At 41.3% G+C, this 19969-nt stretch overlaps 1 protein-coding gene across 3 annotated transcripts in view; it reads left to right on the top strand.

The window, feature by feature from the left end:
- Window positions 1-19969, top strand: part of LOC126920281 (cell adhesion molecule 2-like) — an 85092-nt gene that overhangs the window by 64389 nt on the left and 734 nt on the right. The gene's annotated exons all lie outside the window — the stretch shown is intronic.

Genomic DNA, 19969 nt, shown 5'->3' with positions numbered 1-19969 from the left:
TATCAATAGCCTCCGGCTTGCAGATCGTACCTGCGCCCTACGGCTAAACCTTCTCAACGATTTATGCACAGCCTAAAAGAAGCACTTTATGTACTTTTACTGACACGTTCGAAACCGAATACCTTGCCTGCTCGAAGGATTTTTGTACGAACCGCGTTAATCGTGTTGTTCTTTCAGATATACAAATTGAAATTCCATTTGATTGTACATACAAGTTGAATGAACTAATTTGATAATAGGTCCTGTTCATCCCCGAGTCTGTGTTGGCTCGACGATAAACCAGGCTAGAAATGAATCAAATTGTGGAAGCGATGGCGTCGAGCGTTCTCGTTACAAGCTACATCAAAACTTGAGTTTGCCCACGCGCTTCGTTTAACGAGAAACAGAGGACCGTTTCCGAAGTTGTCAAGGCTTTCAAGGTTACTGTGAGTAGGATGCTCCAAGGTTTACTTTAATCCTAATTGCAGGACTTTAGTCCCATCCGCGTTCATCTTGCACTTCTGTAGAACCGTATTGTTCGCGAAGTTCTCGATAGATTACCTGCCACGAATGTGCATGGTTTAAAAGCATATGAAATTTACACGCGAACTTTACTCCATGCCCTAGTGGAGCTTAATCCATTTGAATCGGTGCATGAAAGTTCTTGCTGCTGCGAAGACGTTTCGGCTGCGGATAACGCTAGCCGATCTGTCGTATGCCCGAGATAATCTATGCAGCGTCGCACTCGTTTATCTATGACTAACAAACACTGGAAACATTTTACGCACAGCATTAAGGAACTGAGGATAAACGAGCTCCTGCTGATACTGCCTTCCATTATGCAACGCAAACGAGTCATTGTTGTCAAATTCTCTCGGGGGATTCCTGTGACCTCGTTCGTCAACGTGAAAGAGAATTTTTTAGAAAGGAAGAAACAATTGTCCGACAACGCGGCCGCACTTTTATTATATGCCCGATTGTCTCATGGAGAAGTTTTTAGACATAGTCAACCAGTATCATCCGATTTAGAACAAAAACAGCGTTTTGTTGAAAGATTTTTTTCCATTCTCCGCCATCTAGACAGTCATTCTTGCGATCATCCTTTTGAACGACAACCGTGTACGATCTTCGTTAACGAACGATTGCATTAATCGAGACTCACGGTAGAATTCCCAGTCCTGGAAACAAACGAGAGAAGCGAATAGATTGCAATAGCCAGGCACAACCTACCAATAGCAGCCGTCGAGTGCTATGTCAGCAAAGCGTGAGGGTGAGGACGGTGAACAGCCACAGTGCAAGAACGATTCGTAGGTGACCTTATCGACGTGATTTAAGCGTGGAACGGGTGGAATGATATCGATTGACACTTGGTTCTTTTTTTCTCCGTTCCTCCCTTCTTTCTTCCCCTGTCGTCCCGTCTCGCCGTCACTTTCGTCGCAGCGGCAGCTGCCAACTCTTCGAATATCGATGCCAGGACACATTTCGATATTCGGTAAACCCGGGAATGCACGTCAGCAAGCCGACTTCCACGCATTGTCTCCTCATTGTTCCACTTTGATATCGTTACGACAGGCCAGGGAAAACGTCTGAAAAGTGAAGACAGCAAGGCGAGTGGTTCGTTTCTTGGACGATAGGGAGTAACGTGGTAGCCAGAGATAGCCGAAATGAAAGACCCGCGTTTCTCTACATATTAGACCACGAATTCTGCGCAAGAAGTTCTACAGATGGACATTTATTTTATCCAGCAGAAGATAAACAACATTGTTACAGCTCCAACGAAGGAGATTCCTTGGTTGCAATCTCGTTAAGTGGCGACGATGCTGGCGTGCAGCTATTAAGACGTAATGATCTCTAAATGGATTTCTTGAAAAGTGGAACAACTTGGAATATTGGCGTCCAGTGATTGATGCGCGAGAAATGGAGCACAATGTAGGTTTTCCTTTTCTATTTTATCGCTACGCCTGTAAAACCGACTATACGATTATTTCTCCTTTGAATAATCGATGAAACTACCAGAGAGGTCACCGGCTTTTTAACGTATGAAAGTATACGACAACGAAATTACGAAAACAATTACACGAACGTTGTCTTTGCAGAATAATTTTAAACGGTGGAAGTGGTTTCTCTTTTTAATTATTCAAGGGACGCTGTGCGTTCGTGAATTTGCCGGCAACCACGGTTCATGCGAAGCTTGACGCTAATTGTATTAATGCTCTCATGGAGCAGACGCTTTAAATTAATAAGCGTAGATCGTAACAAAAAGGATCAACATTGGCTTAGAAAAGTTTAAAAACGTGACGAGCTGTCCCTTTTCCTTCGTTTCTACTCGTACGACCAACCAGTCCCGAACAATGTTATTCGATCAGGATACATATCCTTATCGATCTTTCCTTATCCATCTATGTACTTGTTGGTTTACCGGTTGTTTTCTCGCGTGCCTACGTTCTAGTGATTTTACTCGCTTGGGAAGCGACCATCGCTCTGCGACAGTGAGATCTACGGGATTACACGCCATCGTTGCTTTTCTACAAGCATTTCGCCAACTTCTCCGTGTTTATGACGTCACGTTAAAAAACCTAGCAGATCTAGATAACGATACAGAGTGCGAGTCGTGTGTTCGGTTCACAGGTTTTGACGTGTGAATCGTTTCTTGCCTGTTCCTATTTCAAAATGTCAGCAAGTCGCGTCGCGCGTCATCTCCGCTGAATTTCTGTTGTGTAAATTTAAATAAAGAAGAAACGGCGGTCTGTTATCAGAAGGCGGATAACGTGATCTTCTGCAAACACACATAGACAGTTATCAGTGGCGAGCTCGGACATAACAACAACGCACGATGTTTCCCATTTGTCTGCATCATACGTCAACGCGTATCACAATCGTACATGTTATGTGTGAAAGCGTCTCACTGAAGACATAAGTACATGTGTATACAAGTTATTTCGTAATATGTATGTGGGACACCTTTTACGAGCAATAAAAGTAGCGGGAATAAATTCATACGTTGTCGAGGAAACGTGATAGCAGTCGATGGAAGAGATACCGAGAATATCGAGTGCAATGAATTTCCTGTCGTGGAAAAGAAATCGCATTGGACGTACATGTGTACGGAATCTAGTTTAACAAGAAGAAAAATTTCTACGGGAGGAAGCAATTCCTTGTGACGACAACAAGCCAACGAGGATTCTCGATTCGGGGACAAAATACGTATTTGAAGTGTAAAGTTTACTTAAGCAATGGAAATAATGTGTCGGTGTGTTCACTGTGTTCGAAATTTACGTAAGACAACGTGGATCGAGAGGAATTGGATTGCAACATATTGATAGAAATTGTGTCGGATGAAATGACGCTGAAAAGAAATAACGCGGAATACTTCGAATATCGCTCCACGAATGTTTCTTAATTCGAGCCATCCTTCCTTTCCTACGTACACGTTTCACGTGCAAGTTGCTTTTATTTTAAGCTTAACAATGAACCTCCAGTCAATGAGATGCAAATCAAAATGAAGCAAGAGAAAATCTGCCGATGTAATTGGAAATGCGATATACCTATAGCGGTGTTATGAATACATGAATGCTCAATACGGTTGACAGAATATTAATCAGAACAGTATTTGATGCGCCATATTTATCGGATGATTACTGATTTGAACGAAAGTTTGCGCGTGTATGAACCTGATGTTTAAAATACCTTCGTTGACAATGAATCAACAGCGTCCTAAAAAGTTATAAATGCTGATTTTAGAGCGTAACTAACTTACATTTTAGCAATGGGAATTTTTCATTCGATAAATTTTTCTTGATTAATCCAGGGACGAAGTTTAAAGTTTCGGTTCTTGACCCTAGAAAATATTATAATTAACGTTAAAATGTTTAAGAAACTTACCACCAGAGAATAATCACATTATACGTAAATTCGCATGCCTGCTGTACTTTTCATCGATCTTTTACTTCGTACCGCTATCTTCCAACGTGAAATAACATTTTACAGGATCCTGTATAATCTGTATTGCAGCGGTTTTATCTCTTACCAAACGGGATTCTTGAAGTTGGTTTCATCATGGAAAATTTAATTAACTTTTGTATCATCAAGATTCACTCGTGGACGATTGCTTTGAATATCCATATAAGCATAGTTGTTAAAGTAAAGTTGTAAAAAACTCAGAAGAAAGAGAGAGGGAAATATTTTCTGTATGATATCTAAACACTGTAATTTACTGTTTCTGCCGCATTGTTATCTCCGTTAGATTATTCCCGAAGGGAATACTTTCCTTCTAGGTTAGACTTGACGTTGCGCTTAGAGCACTATGTTGCTCGTTTGTTTACTTTTATATGTATGCATACTTTGAAGAATATAAGATAAGACCGAGTACAATACTGTCTGTTTTCTCGGTCACCTAGTTTACTTTGAAACGAATTAAATTCCGCACGTTCTTTCGAGAAATTATAACACAGCGAAAGACGAAAGAATATCTTAACATTGTCAGCCAATAAATCACGACATAACTGTTCGTTCTAACGTAGCGCTTTCAGGAGCAGTCAAAACCATTATGCCCAGCGAGAAAATCCAATAATGGTACTTGGTTTCTGGGTAACGCGGGAAATCTATACACCGATTCTCCAAAAAAATATTCAACTCTTCCATCCTGGTACATTTATCGAGGACGAGCGATCGATCCTTAAAAAGCAACAGAAATCCATTAAACGATAAAACAGTTTCTTGGATTGTGAGATATTGACGCGAGCAACGATGTATCCGGCATTAAGTGGAAGCCGAGTTAAATGGCCTGTAAGGGAAGGCGAATTGAAAAGAAAGCGGGCAAGTGGACGCAATTGTTGTGTCGACTGTGCAGATTTCAAGCAAGCACTGTAACTCGAGGAGAGATGCGTTAAGTAATTTAGATGAATCAGAGACATTGCATGGAAATTGTTTCTCGTTTGTTCGATATTTTTCACGGTAGATTTTGCCCGTTAAGAGCGAACGATAATGACCTAGGAACGCCGAGAAACAATGCTACGAGCGGTATTTCATTGTTCTGGTTTTCGCGACGTCGGCTTTTACCCCGAGAACAATTTACTGCTTTGTACGTTGAAAGACGTTCGTCTGTCTCCTTTAGCGAGTACCGTTGTTTCTTCCATTTGATGGACGTCGTTAGTTGCTATGACACTAATAACGTTGCGTCGAGGGAACGATATTACGCGAAGTGTCACATTGTGAGTTATCGTTGACTGAATGCCGGTTCATTCTGCTTTAATCATCCTCGATTATAATAGCTGAAAACAATGTACAATTTATCGTAGTTGCGTTCGTATTAATCTCCTCGCGTGCTAATAAACGCAACGAAAGAATCTTTGCTCTAGAGGAATATCAAGTGGTAGTATGTTCGTAAAAATATACGAGTAGAACACTCGTGACAGGCGAGTCAACGGCCCGTTAGGAATCGTCGGCGTCGGCGTCGCCTCAACGTCGAGCTCGGCTCGTCAGAATTTTTCCCGTTTCCCAGTGCCATCATACTCGACGAAACATCTGAAATAACGTCGACCTCATTATCCGCGCGTGCGGTTAATTAATTTTCCACTTTGGCCGTCCGCGAAGCTCAACACGTAGACCGAAATATATTCCAGCTGTTGCAATAATAATTATTGTAACCGTATTTAGGACCGCGACACGTGAAACGTCACATGGGAAATCTGAAACTGCCCGTTGAAACTGCCGTCCCCATTATAAATTTATTTATCAGTAGATACGAATTTTGCACGGTTCTGTTGGCAATTAAATCTAACTTCTGCCTGACGTACACGTTTCGTTCTATGTCTCGTAGAATAAATAACGCGTTAGCTGAGAAGAGAAACCGAAAGGACCGATCGAAAGGCCTGCTGCTTCTAACAGATAATAACTTTCGGTTTTCCTGCCCCTTTCTGCCTGGTAGCATTCGGCCATCTTCCATGAAACTTCCGCGGAACTTTGTCCTCGAATCCTTCCACGACTACGTAGGTCGTAGGTGTACGCAGAAGTTGGCGAGGGCATGAATCCCCAGTGAAAGAACGAATTGGGTATCTCCCTGGAGAGACCTACTTTAGCGTCCTTTGTTGCCGGCAGTCATCTAAGATTTTCTTACTTGTCCAGCTTTTCATTAGTGGTCTTACGCTTCGAAGGAACGACCGTGGAGACAGCTTCGTATCGGAAAAACTGGTATTCCTGTCATTCTAATTTGTTCAACGTTTTCTTTATCTTTTCGGAAATCTTAGCACTTTCTTCGGAACTGACCGATAATTAAAATTACAAGGACTTTATTCCGCGCTGAAAATAAAACAAATCATCGTGTCTGCTCTTGTCGGCAAAATTCCCATAGCTCTAATTCCATTTTTAAAAACGAACAATTCTCTCGATACCGAATGTATCTCAAGTACATCAAATTAATTTATGTTTCCGTTGCCTATCCAGGGACTTCGGAGAGAACTGGAGCAAGCTCCGGTCGAGAAATTTAGGTTTACTACTCGCACGGCTATCAATTTTTATTTCCTTCCGAAAATCTTTTTACGAAAATCCAGAGGAGCTTTTTTATAGTGGTCTTCGTGTAGTTAAAAGTTTGATGATTCACACGGAAACCGGATTATCAAAAGCCAAATACGGCAGCTTCTTAAAACTCATCGAAATGTTATAGCGCATTGTGGAGAATAGGTGTTCCGTTTTGTATCGTGTATTCCCTGTTCGTGGTTTTATTGAACGATGTAACAAGGACGTAAACCAACGCTGGGAAAAGATTTATCTTTCTACTCGAAGTTCAGCGATTAAAGTAAACTTGTTTTATCCGTCTCCAGCTGGCACATTTTTCTTTCACGAACCCAGCTTGTTCCTCCCTCTCCTCTTCGGTTTAGATCTGTCTTTCCGACGTTTACGCCAATCTTCCTTAGATCGTGAGCAATGATCAGGTATCTTGGAAAACACTGTTTCAAAGGACACTAACAGAATTACTACAAGGCGATACGGGCATGTCTTCCTGAAAATATATTTAATAAATTTAGAATAAATGGCGAAACAACAGTCTCAAGATTGCAACATCAGACCTGCGCATCTTGTAGTTTGCCATAATGTATTATATTATGAACGATATCGAAATTATTCCAAAACTTGGATTATAAGAATAAATCTTGTCTATGTATTGTCTTTCATAATTTGATTTCTTCATGATGCAGAAAAAGTCCTCCCTCCTTCACATCTAGCCATTACATAACTGAAGGTAAATACAAATAGTTTTGTAGGATGCAACGTTCAAGCAATTTAACGAGCGTCCAACGGAATACGAAGACGAAAGGAATTCCGGTATTTGCCCTGGTAAAACTCCGTAATGATGTGCATTTTCAGGGCTAAAATGGACGAGAGAACGCGTGGAATGCGGGTCTTGTGCGCCGTGTATCGCGATCTCGGGATACCAGGTACGGATACTTCTTCGAAACGAGTTGAGATTCGCGAGGATGAGGAACGGTGTTATTCGCAAGGAAGAATCGCAAATCAAGAAACCGACGTGTCGTGGGTGGTTCTATCGCTCCAGTGTTTGACAGTCCCTCGCTGGGAAACGACTTTATACCGAGAACGGCGGAACTTTTTGCAATTCTGGCGGCCGGCCAATTTTCACAGAGAAATTAACGCCAGATTTACGAGGTGTTACGCAAATAGGATTTACGTATTTGTTAGCTAACGTTTGGCGCAATGTTTCAATCCCCCATCGACAAGGTTGTCCTGACACTTCTTGTGCTAGAAATCTGGAACAGCGTCTGTACTTTAGAAAATAATTGCTAAAATACGAACTGCTTCGGCGAATGGTTTAATCGGTGGAACTGAAGATATTTTCCCAATCGAAAGCTGAAACATCCTTTACAATCTTACAGCCTTCGACGAAAATCACGAGCTACTGTAAATTGCGTTAAAAATGCCGTGCGTTGCTTTCAGGATCCAATGAGTCAGGCGAATCTTTCCTTTGCTTGCGGTAGGATATTTTAATATTTAAACGGCATAGCTCTTGCAAGCAGTCTCATTAGCAACGTTTTAAGAAATTAAGCTTGCGGTAAATCCTTGTTACGCTACGTCCTGGACGGGTCAGAAGTTGGCGAATTTATCGTACTAGTTCGTATAGCGTTGTATAGTTCGTTATCTTGTATTTACCTATGATATTGCAAGCCTTGAAGCGAGGTCGTGTAAATTTCTCCTACTTAATCGTAATACACGTTTGGACCGACGCGTTAAACAGAATCAAATATATTGCCGCTTGGAGCTATGTGTTAATATCGGAGATTACACCATTGCAAGCGAACTTAATATCCATACGATATTTATACGCGGAAATAATATTACCTTATGATATGGGGAAACTCGGCAAATCCTTTTGAATCGTGCCAAAATATGACGAACTTTTAAATTATGCGGTTAGCTTTGATTATGATAATTCTCATTTTCTCTCTCTCTCTCTCTGCCCCCCCCCCCCCACACACACTTTCTCTTTCTCCCTTATATTTTGTGCATGTTACATACATACTTTCAAACATGAAATTATCAGTATTCCTGATGTTTAGACAAAAGCTATGACGCATCTGTGTTCGCGAGGAGCAATCGATTTCATCGTATGTACCTGTGCTTCGCTCATGCATTATGAAGATTACGCAAATTACGAGGACGCGCCGCTTTGGTCTGCGCTTTCGTCTCTTTCCTTCGATCCAATGCTGTCAGCATTTTTGCGCCATTATTCGTAGATTCCGTAATCTACTTACGGACGTCGCGTCGTTTACCGAATCAGAGCGAATCCAATGATTTAACGTTCCCTCGTCGAACTGGAGACAGAGATACGAGGAACTTTGACCTTTCATTTGCTTCAAGAGCCTCCTTGACGAGAAATAATGTCCATTTGTTTTCCGGAAGTTTTTGCAGTTTAGGATTTCGCTCGTTTATTCGCGGATTCTGTTTTTCTAGAACGGATTGTTATTCAGTTATTCGCAAGCAGAGTCGATGATTACGTTCCATTCGCAGCGTAAACCAGCTCTACGTTTAGAGCTGTGTCGTGAATGAAATTTCATCGCGTGTCGCGATCCTATTTCGCGCGGCAGACGAGATGAAAACAAATAAGACCGAAAGGAGCCGTTACGGTAGGGAAATTCGCGCATCGCGATTTTTCCAGCGTTGATCGAGGGCCGGGAACGATGAAAGGGAGCTTTATTTTGCTTCTCGTTATCCGAGAGGAGTCACAGCCAGTCCAGACTGCGAGTCGAAGGCGAATTCAGGTCGTTCTCGACGAGCTGGAACCCGAATCGAAATGCCTGATATTCGCTCGCCCTCCGAGGCGGTTCCGTATCCGGTAAATCTCCGTGAGCGTAGAATCGACCGTAATGAATTCCTGAATAGGCGGAATATATACGCGGAAGTAAGCCGATTCACGTTCGCGTACGGCACACAGACTCTATGTCGGATATTAGACCAGTACCTACCTAGCCTGTTGACAGTCTGAATAAACAGCGTCTCGACGATCAACAACGTCGCACCGAACTGATTCATGGTCAACCCTAGCAAATAGAAGGACAATAAATATCGGGCTGGCTTTGAAATCCTAGTACATCCGTTCCATACCGATCGCCACTCCAGTCGATCACGTCCGAATATTCCAATGGTTTATGTCCTTGATAGACGACTCCCACCACTGTTACGAAAAACTGCTTTTGCGAGAAACAATGTTTTCTATCAATTCAAACGTGTTGCATATAGAAGATATGTTTGTAGGATTTATCAACTGATTAATAACGAGACTCTAAACTCAGGCATTGTGGATAACTATTATTTTAATAAATGGCTTACGTCAACATACGAGCGCATCGTGCGTGTTGTAATTGAATGTTAGTATAATTAAATTCCCAAAGGGGGCAGAAGCGTAACACGCACTTCGTTGGAACAATAGGGATTCGGAGAGCCGTTTGTGCGACAATGGAATTTATCTCGAAACGATAGGGATTTGAAGAAAATGTTTAATATTTACTTGTCTCTAATATCAATTACAAACTCCGATTAAATAGTTAACTTGGAACGTGCTTTTAAATTATTTCAGGAAAAACGCGTTAAGAGGTATTACTAGGTATGTGCTCGTTTGGAACGTAAGATAATTGAAATAACAATGCAGCGAGGAGACAATTCTCGAAACAGTTGTAACTCGTATGTACCCTCAGCTGACGGTGTGCATGTTTCTGAACCCGGTAAATTACGGTGAAAATGTTGCAACGAGTATAATAGCATGTTGCATGTTACGGCATGACGTGGGTGTATCTGAACATATGCGGCTGAGTAGTGGTAATAATCGTTAAATGAAATTGTCGCTAAGCTTGCCACGTTGAAAGCGCTTACGCCTGAATTAATATCATCGCCCTCGGTTTCTTACATTTCTTCCGTTGTTCTCGCATTTTATCCTGCGAAGAGTTCATTGTTTCCCACCCGCAATTGTTTTCTTCCCTTTATATCGAACAGAGTAAAACAAACGCGGCTCGTGTTGTAAAATTCAATCCATTCCCGGTGTAATTGGTGTCGTCCTTTTCATCTCGACCGCCCTCCATTTTGTCTCTTCCTGCATTCACCGTTCGCTTTTACCGTAGAAAATTCATCAAAGAGCGGAAGCGACGAGCGAGCGCGCGTGCTCTGTGGACGTAACATTGTTCATGGTCATGGAGCGCATTAAAGCTAGATGATCCCTGGTGGACGACTAATTAATAATTATTATTCTATAATTACTTCATGCCTTGCACGGTTTCGGGACCAATTGACATAATATGTTTCACGTGCGAACGTTGCCGCCCATTTATACTCATTAAACATGCTGGATAGCATTTACTAATGCTTCGTTTAGTCGCATAAACCGACTAATGCGTTGCTTGCTTGCTCGCAATTAAAGGATTGCAGATGCGTTTTACCTTTGTTCCCTATACTATGGCTGTGTGAAACGATATTTTTGTAAGTGTAAGAAAATCAAAGTTAGCAATTAATTTCTTGATCGTAGATGTAACGAAAATTACGTCAAGGGCCTCGTGAAACGATTTGCCTGTGAGTAACGAGATGAACGAGAGTTTATTCGAGCAATTAAGTAATAACGAAATCAATTTTAACGTAAAAGCATCGTAAAGACGGAGCAAATTTGCATCCCCACGCTTCCGAGAGCAAGCCGATTCACGATCAAGCTTACGATGAAACTTTAATTGCTACTTTGTGCATTCGCGGTTACTTGGACGTGAAAGACGCCTACATACGCAAAATTCTCGATGGTGCAATAAAGATTCGCTCGAGACAGTAAGCCCTTCGACCTTCGATAAAAAGCATCACGAAGGGGAGAATGATTCATTATGAATAGCCTTGAAGTTCGAGAGGTTAAAGATTCAAAGGATCATCCTTGCTTTAACGACACGACACGACAAGTACGTCATTTACATCTATTTTCACCGTAATGGCAAGTCTCTACGATGCTTGACAATTATAATATTCGAGTTGTTGTTAGCGCAATATTTGTCAATGGAGAATCTCGTAAACAAGGTCTTCTCGACAATATTCGACGTAAAAGAATTCTAAGGAGAAACATGTTCATCGTTGGAAGTATTTCAAAGCGATAGCGAAATAGGCTTGTGGGAAGAATGCAATAAAACGGACGCGTTCAAGGGAAATATTCCTTTCTAACAGCTGATAAATTTCAACAGCGATAAATTTCGTCTCTACCCGACGATTCGACGAGCCGAGAACAAACATCGAATCCTTTTCGATATAAGTGGTAGTTCCAGCAAGACCTGATCGTCGATAAAGGTGTCGTTACAAGAAAGAAGGATATTCCGGAAGAGTGATCTCGCGACCTTTCCGAAACACGAAGATGTTGCTGGTAGTAACACGAGTAAATGAAGTTAACAACGAGAAAAAGCAATAGTAGTCGAACAAAGACGTAGAACAAAGGCGAAGACCTTTGGTAAAAATGGCTGGCGGTTGAACTTTTTACTTTTGTTTACGAACCTAAATGGATGCGGTCCATCGAAGCTTCTCCCGATTCAAGAAGCGCTTCAATCTCAGCGTACTCGTTTTCTTCAAACCAGCGGCTGGTATTCACATATTTCGAGTATTCACGATCTTCAGCGCAGGTTATATTGAAATTTATGCCACGAGGATTCATCTTCTTTTAAGTAACTCGAGAGCCACATTTCTTATCGAAGCCTCACGGTACCTCGCCATCTAGGATCCGGTTATTTTTGGGAATGAGAAAACAAACGTCTACGAGCGTTCGATGGTTGGCGGAGAACGAAAAGGATCGGCCCTCTTGTCATTGATTCCATAAGAATTTCCCTTGGGCCAGGAGTCACGAGTGGCGTCGTTTTTAGTTTACGAAGCGGTTCGAAGCGGGTCAGAGTGACTTTCTCGTGGCAGTAAGTTCAATCGTCGTTACCGCGTCCGTTGCGAAAACGATTTACGTTCCGTATGTGCCACTTCTATGGAGTGTCGTCGAATCACCAGTAAAGGAAAGAGCATCGTGATTTTACGGTTAGGTTTTACTACACTTTTCCGGAAGAGCAATGCGACAAAAGTAGCTTTCTAACAGCACTTCTGAAGGGATTTTTTTGCTTTTATAAACTACACGCTGCGCGCATCTAATGTTCCGTAGCTTTTTATTTACTCCGGCGCCTACTACGTCTGCTATTACGAACTTCCCCTTTCGTAACAGCATGAACTTGGCTGGCGAAAAAGGTCCGCGTATTTACAGACAGTTGGATCGTCGAACGTGTATCAAAGTTGTATTCGCTTAATCGCTCTTAATAACTTTGAGATCTTTTGATTTAAAAAACATTCGTATTATTCGTTAATTAATAAAATAAATGATTGGCCAACATGATCTTACGTGCTAGTAAAGTCCATGGAGTAAATATCAGGATGAAGAAGGCGAAGAAGATGAAGAAAGATTAAAAAGACCCACGGTATTAGAAACGACGCGACAACTGGAATCTTTTCCCCTCGCCATGGGCATCGTTAAGATCGATAAAAAACCCGTTTGATTGAAGATACGTCAGGCTGCCGTTTTTCTATTTTTCACACCTATTCCACGGTCTGTCAGTCGGTCGAGCGCCAGTGCCATTAAATTCTTCTCAATAGACACTCCTTCACAACCGTCCGGTGTACAAGCGGTGGCAGCTGCCAAAATGTTTAATCGTTTCGATCGAATTTAGGCCGCGTGAAATATCGGGGACGTTACAGTGACACGAAATCGATCGTTGTGCACATTAACCAGTCGAAATGAAATTCGTGTTTCTCGAGGTGTTAACAGAAATAGAACCGCGGTCACCAAACTTTCTCGTTTCACGTTAATTCAGTGACTTTTACACCGAATATCGCGTCATCGTTGGCGTTGCATTAAATTTAATTAAATGCTCTCTGTGTACAGCCATTCCGAACGTTTCATCTAATTAGACAGGAGCAGCGAAGAAGTCGTAGAACGGCTTTGGCAACTTAAAACTTCTGTGTAACTTCGATGCTGACAAGTAAACTGACTCGATAACTCGTTTGTCGTCGCGCCACGCAGTTGAAATGAGGGAATATTATTCCGATGTGAGCTTCCACCGAGTTAGAAAATATTTTTACCACGGCAACAGCTTCGTGACGAGGTAAACGAGCGTATTGGAAGAAGAAGGAGCACCGAATGTACTCGAATGTACAGCGTACAGACAGGCAAACCTACTCGACCAAGTTTACCAGAATTGACGTTTGACTTAAATACAGTTTGCGAATCAACCATATAACTTTTCTACCCATTGCCTTACGTTCGCCTAACGCATCGCTTAGCCATTCTAACAAACTTTGCGAAACCGCTTGCGTAATTCGGAAAAACATCTTTCTCCCTCGCAACTTTCGTTTATTCCCCCATCTACGTATTTACCAAAATAACAACGGATACAATTCGTGTTTCATTTGATCAGCTCGTGAAATCGAAATGAGAATTCTTATCGTATATTCGAAATAGGATGTATCGAATGCGGGGAAATAATGACCGATTATTTACGTCACAAGATATTAATAAACTGGCATGAAAGCAAACGAGTTTCAACAGCGGTAGATGATCGAAAATTATTCTTAGTTCCGGATTGGTCGAGGGAAGGGCTGGCCGCATCCGGTAGTCGAATGTTTCCGTTCTCGGATGGAAATCATAACGATCGGACCATTTCGGGTGCTCCTGTTGGTTGGTGTGGTCGACGGCAACATGGTCGTTCCATTTCATTAGTAGTTCGTTAATTGTTAATGAATTATAATGCGGTGTTTCGTGCCTGGCGCGTTACGTACGCAGAGAACGAGCGTCATCTCCGACGCGGCCGCGTATATTAATTGTTTCACATTGCGGTGCGCGAAAGTGGCTGCTAGCCCGTTTCATTCAATTTCCCCGTGAAACTTTATTGTCTGCTGGAAAACTGCGACGAACAATTTGACTTCTCGTTAATCTTTCTACGATTCTCTGCAGTTTTCGATTGCGGTGCCAATCGATCACAATCCGAAAGAAAATGATGTTTCTATTTTCTCGAAATACGTTTTCATCAGCAATTATCGAGAAACGATAATTCGCTTTGTACGCGCGCTCTATGCAATTTAATTGCCTGTATCGAGCAATAAAGTTAACAGATCATCGTACGAATGGACTAATTTCGGTTTACTAGGACGTAATCTACGGCCAGGCAACCGATCAAAAAGAAGTTTATTTCCCGCATTTGACTTCCTGTCGAGTGGGAAAAACAGAAAATGAAATAAAACGGCGGGACTTGCCGCAAGCTGGCAGGTGAGGTAGGCATATTGGATTTCAATTACCCGATGCGACGAGAGGTAGGTTGCTCCGATCATACATGAGGAACGTTCCGAATAATGTAATGCTTAGACTAGAGAAAACCCGGAGAAATGGGAGAAAATGACAAAGAGACCGGAGGCAAAGTGGAATATCCGCTTTATTACCACCATTTTTTCCATCCTCGCTCGATATCAATATTACCATAACTTTACATTCATAATTGGTTGGCGTCTTGCCAACGTGACTTAACCGACCGTCTCCCTTTATCCTTTCTTTCTCCTTTTCTCTATCTTACGATAGACGTTGAATTTTTTCTTTATGTCTTCCATTTCCTTTTATTCTATGTGCTTTTTATATCTCTAATAAACAGAATCATAAATTTCATTACGATTAGAGTGGTATTTTACAAAAATTCATATATACTGATCGTCGTGTAAATTCACCAATAACTGTTATGCGAGGATTTCTAATCTGTGACCTGTATAACTTCTAAAGTCACAGTTGCAGAAAGAGGGATTCGCAAGTTCGGGAATTGCCGTGTCTGTCGAAAGAAAATCAAATCCTCTTGATCCCCACCCCCACCTCCGACACTTGCTCGTTTTTTCTCGATCTTGCAACTTCGCTCTTCAACCGAGTCGTTTCCCCTAACCCCATGCGAGTCAACCCGCTCATTTTTCGTCTTTGTTCGCGAATAAAGGTATTGTTCGGTGAACAATCGTCGCGTCCGGCTTCCGTGTCCAATGACTATCAGCGACTGGCAAGATACGTGAGACAAATGCTTAAGTACGGCCACTTGGATTGCATGGAACGCGTACGAGAACGTTTCGAGGGCGCTAAAAAGAACAGCATCCCTCGTTCGAGAATCATCCTTCGAGGGCTCTCACGTATCTGCCAAGAATAACGATCTTTTTCTTCACGGGGCAGGAAGCGCTTCGTGACGAGCACCTACTCCAACTTAAATGGTAGGCAGCCAATAAATGCCTGTACACCGACTATGGTACGCGATAGCGACGAGACATTTATTTCTCTTGCGTCGAATAGATGAATCGTATGCCTGTGCGAAATTAACAGAAACAAGGGAAAGAGGCGGTAGTGCGAAATGGGAAATAACAGGGAGCAATTATCGTGAATAATAATTAGGCTTCGTGTCTACGGCCCGATTTCAGCTACTAATGGCAAACAAGAGTTAATTTGAACGGCACGGTGCGGCGTTGGAATGAAGGTAAACACTAAAGTTAAATATAGATACTGTAAACGTTAACTTTTGCGTATGCATTGACGTCAATTTAATGATTTCTAGCTATTTGATCTCCTTTAGTCTCGCTATTTGTTAAAGAATTGTCGAGGTGTCGAATAAAACGTTGAAAAATCTCGTTAATCTTGTTTGTTGAAAGAGAGCTTTCACGTTTTTAATTCACTAAGAATCTTTTATCGAGGAAACTTTATTTTGTTGAATCTCGGACAGCTGGATGCTTTTACTCCTCTTAAGAATAGAAACAGAAATCAAACGCCACTGTGTAATTAAGCTTCTCCTCGTTAAATAACTGATTGCGAGACTAGTTCGATGGAGTCGAAAATTGATGGTGATCGATCGAATTTACAGAGAAAAAAGCGAACCGAAGTAAGGATTCGATTCAATTCCCTGCAATACTGAATCTTTCAGTAGGTCTTTCACAGTTTCAAGGGGAACCGCGCCTTAATGGGAAGAATTGCAACCGATTGGAATTGGAAAGTTTACGAAACATTGCCACGTATTTCGTAAATTCAGGTTACTCACAGTTCGCCGCTGTAGGGCGTGAAAATCACAGAGCTATATTCTCTTTTAATCAAATACTTACAAATATTTATCATGCATTTATACCAATCTCTTTGACGAGGCTGCTTGTACGACATTAATTGATCGCGTATCGTCACTGGAATATTTGTACTTCGCTCAGTGACAAATTGCCAGTTAAATTTCTACTGGTCCGCGATATTTATTCGCAAAAATTTTGTAGAAATAACATGACAAGTTTTGCGATTTGCATCATATATCAATGAAAGTTTCATCGAGCGAACTGTGTAAATGAAATAAACAAAATTTATTTACGGTTACAGAGCTACGTTAACAAAAACAAACTCGTTTGACGGAATAATTTAATTTAGTGACGTACACAGGTCTCCTTTAACCGTATATATGCGAAATACATTCAAATAACAAAGGAGAAACGCATTAAATATCGTTGAAATATGTATGACGATACGATACATCTTTGTGTTTCTTTTTCGTTGTATGCAAAAAAGGATTGATATGGGAGAGAATCAGTCGGTATGACTATCAGTGTTGGAAATAGAAACCAATCTATAACCGCATAAACCGATATGATGTTTTGATGCGGCCGTTCAGCTAGGATCAACCGAAAGTTGATCCGTCGTGGTTCCCAGCAAGAGTGAAATTCGAGGGCGCATCTCTTTGATTAGAAATCGGATTGCACTTTAATATATCGGGTAGTTGTGAATATTTATGCGATTCGAAGAATATTTATGCAGATAAATATGTTTCCGATTCTCGAACATTTATCTAAATATACGAACGTTGAGGAATTGAATTCTATCGTTCGCAAACCTTATATTTCCAACTGTACACTTGTTGATAAATTTCACAAACGTGTCATGAAATCCCATAAATAATTAATTACGGATGTTGGAAAAATAATCCTATATTGGACGTTGAAGTGTAGAATAATGTAAATCGAAGTAATTCAAATACACGTTTCGCATTTCATTTAAAGCGTCCGAGGTTTCATTATATTTAACATATTTTTGATGAGATTAAGTGAGCTAGTGAGCTCCCCCACCCACTTTCCATTCGCTAATAAATTTAAAATCCTTTCGATGTATTCCGCGTTAACCACGCGCGATTCCATTCCGTTGTCATGTATTTTTCAGACAAGATTTAACGCGCGAACTGTCTGCTCGTTTCCCATTTAACAACAAATTTTTAATCCTTCAAACATATTTCCCTGCATCTATTTCACTTTTTTTTCGTTAATACGATTAAGGTTGTTAGTCCTCAAAGCATACTTCGCGCCTCTTAATATCCTCTGCAGCTGCTTGATAAAAATTGAAATACCTTTCAGAACTAGGTAACAACGATATCTCTATCTCTGCTTTTTCCATATTTACAGAAGTGGAATTAGGAAAGTAGTCTTAGATGAGAAAGTTGTATCGCTGTTGTAGCTATTTCGTCGATCGTCAACGGATTTCCTCTCAACTTGATACAACCTGATAGGAATATCCGCTCTATCGCTGCATCCTTTCGCGAAAAGGATGAGTTTCCTCCCACGGATAAAGACTGGAGCAGCAGTTTCCTACGATGGACGCAAATTCGGCAAACGGCGGAAGGTATTTTGCCGGCGCAAGCTCAAATCCCGGACGAGTAGATATCTTGACCTCGGTGTTTGCCAGTGCCGGTAGCGGAAACTCAATTTCGAGTGGCCCTCCCGCCAGAGCCTTCGGCGTTTCAGTTCCACTTCCACCCACTTTCCTTGCCTATGCTTCTGAGCATTGTCGAGATGATATCCAAAGGAAACGGTCGGCATCGACGGTGTCTCGTTTCGAACGGATCTGCTAAATCTTTCCTCTGCACCATCTGTTAGGCGGTAGCTTACTGAAATCATCTCGAAGACACTGAGCCGATCCGAAGAAAAAGCTCAAAAACAGATTTGTATCGTGCATCGTAGAAATTTCTTTCCTTTCTCAGGGATTTCCATGAAAATGCACGTATACGTATATCCATAACGAAGATAGGGTCGTTGAACGATAAACGTCGAAACGAAGCGTTGCTTTAATCTAAAATTTACGCACTCATATGCGAATTGCAACAACGAGAACAACCCGGAGCCTAAGTTACAGCAGTTGTCACATTGTTGGCTCTAGTGCTGGTGGAAAATGTAAGGATGAATCTTGCTGGATAGGTTATAAGTGCATTCGATTGAATAATGTGACCGAGTAACGCGATTTCCTCCATAAACAACGTGTGAGAAGATAAAGTCATGTCGCAAATTCACCGAATACAGGCGATAATTAACTGTTGTTTAGCGAAATTTCACGGCAACTTTGTGTTCGCTGCCAACATCCATTCTACTACATACAAAATATGTATAAATCACAGGCAACTGGTGCAGCATAACGTTTCTGCGCACTTGCTCATATCAACAGTACGTCCGATTGGAGCGGAAATCGCCGTTCATTCTCGTTACAATCTCGAATACAATTGGGTGCCTCGGGACCGATTTTTAATGCATTTGAATCGTGTAACGGGAATCGAAGCAATTTGAATAGGTTGCCGTAGAAGTCTTGTGGTAATCTCTATTGGCGATATTTCTTCGAAGAATTGTGCAATATTATGTAGTAGGGCGAGATGAGAAGTCTTAAGGATCAGATTTAAATGCAGGTAGAATACATCCAAGCGAAACACCGCCTTGGCTCTTGAATCAGTAAACGGCTCGACCGTAGATAAGACCTCTCGAGAATGAAACGGAAGGAGCCTCGACAATCGAGCTCGGGACACTGATCGTTTTGAAGTCATTCAAAGATCAGGAAACGAAGAAGCGAAAGTTTTCAAGCTAGGCCGATCTCTACCTGACCATAGTATGGGTGGATGGTTTCGAAACTCGAAACAAATATGTTTATGATTGTAAGAGATGTCTGATTACACACATCAAGTGCTCGATAATGTTCATTTTTCACACGAGGAAACGACAGAAATGTTACACAATTGTTTTGCATACACTGAATATTCTGAATTTCCTGTGTTTCTTTTTTATTATTCAAATGTTACCTTGACTGTGCGTTTATTTTTTCAGAATACTATTCAAGAAGAAAGTCTAGGTTAGCTATATGTAAATAAATTATGTACGGTCGAAGTAAAACTAGCATTTTCCTAATGAATATTTAAAGTTTTATTCACCGTGTCCTTTTGTTCTTTCTATATTTAAATAAACTAGGGTAAAGTAAAAATAACAGGCAGCCGTGAATTCCTCTTTATTTGCTCCAGGCTTATCCTACTGCGAACCTTGTAAAACGGAATTCGAAGGATTATCGAACGAAACAATTTGTAAATACGATACAGAGCTACCGATGATACTTCGATTTTATTCTTAACAGCAGCTAATTTGTGTTCGTAAAAAA

Source organism: Bombus affinis, chromosome 9 (assembly GCF_024516045.1).
Source record: "Bombus affinis isolate iyBomAffi1 chromosome 9, iyBomAffi1.2, whole genome shotgun sequence".
Taxonomy (NCBI): domain Eukaryota; kingdom Metazoa; phylum Arthropoda; class Insecta; order Hymenoptera; family Apidae; genus Bombus; species Bombus affinis.
Note: the sequence above shows the minus strand (reverse complement) of the source record. Positions and strands in the feature narration are given on the sequence as shown.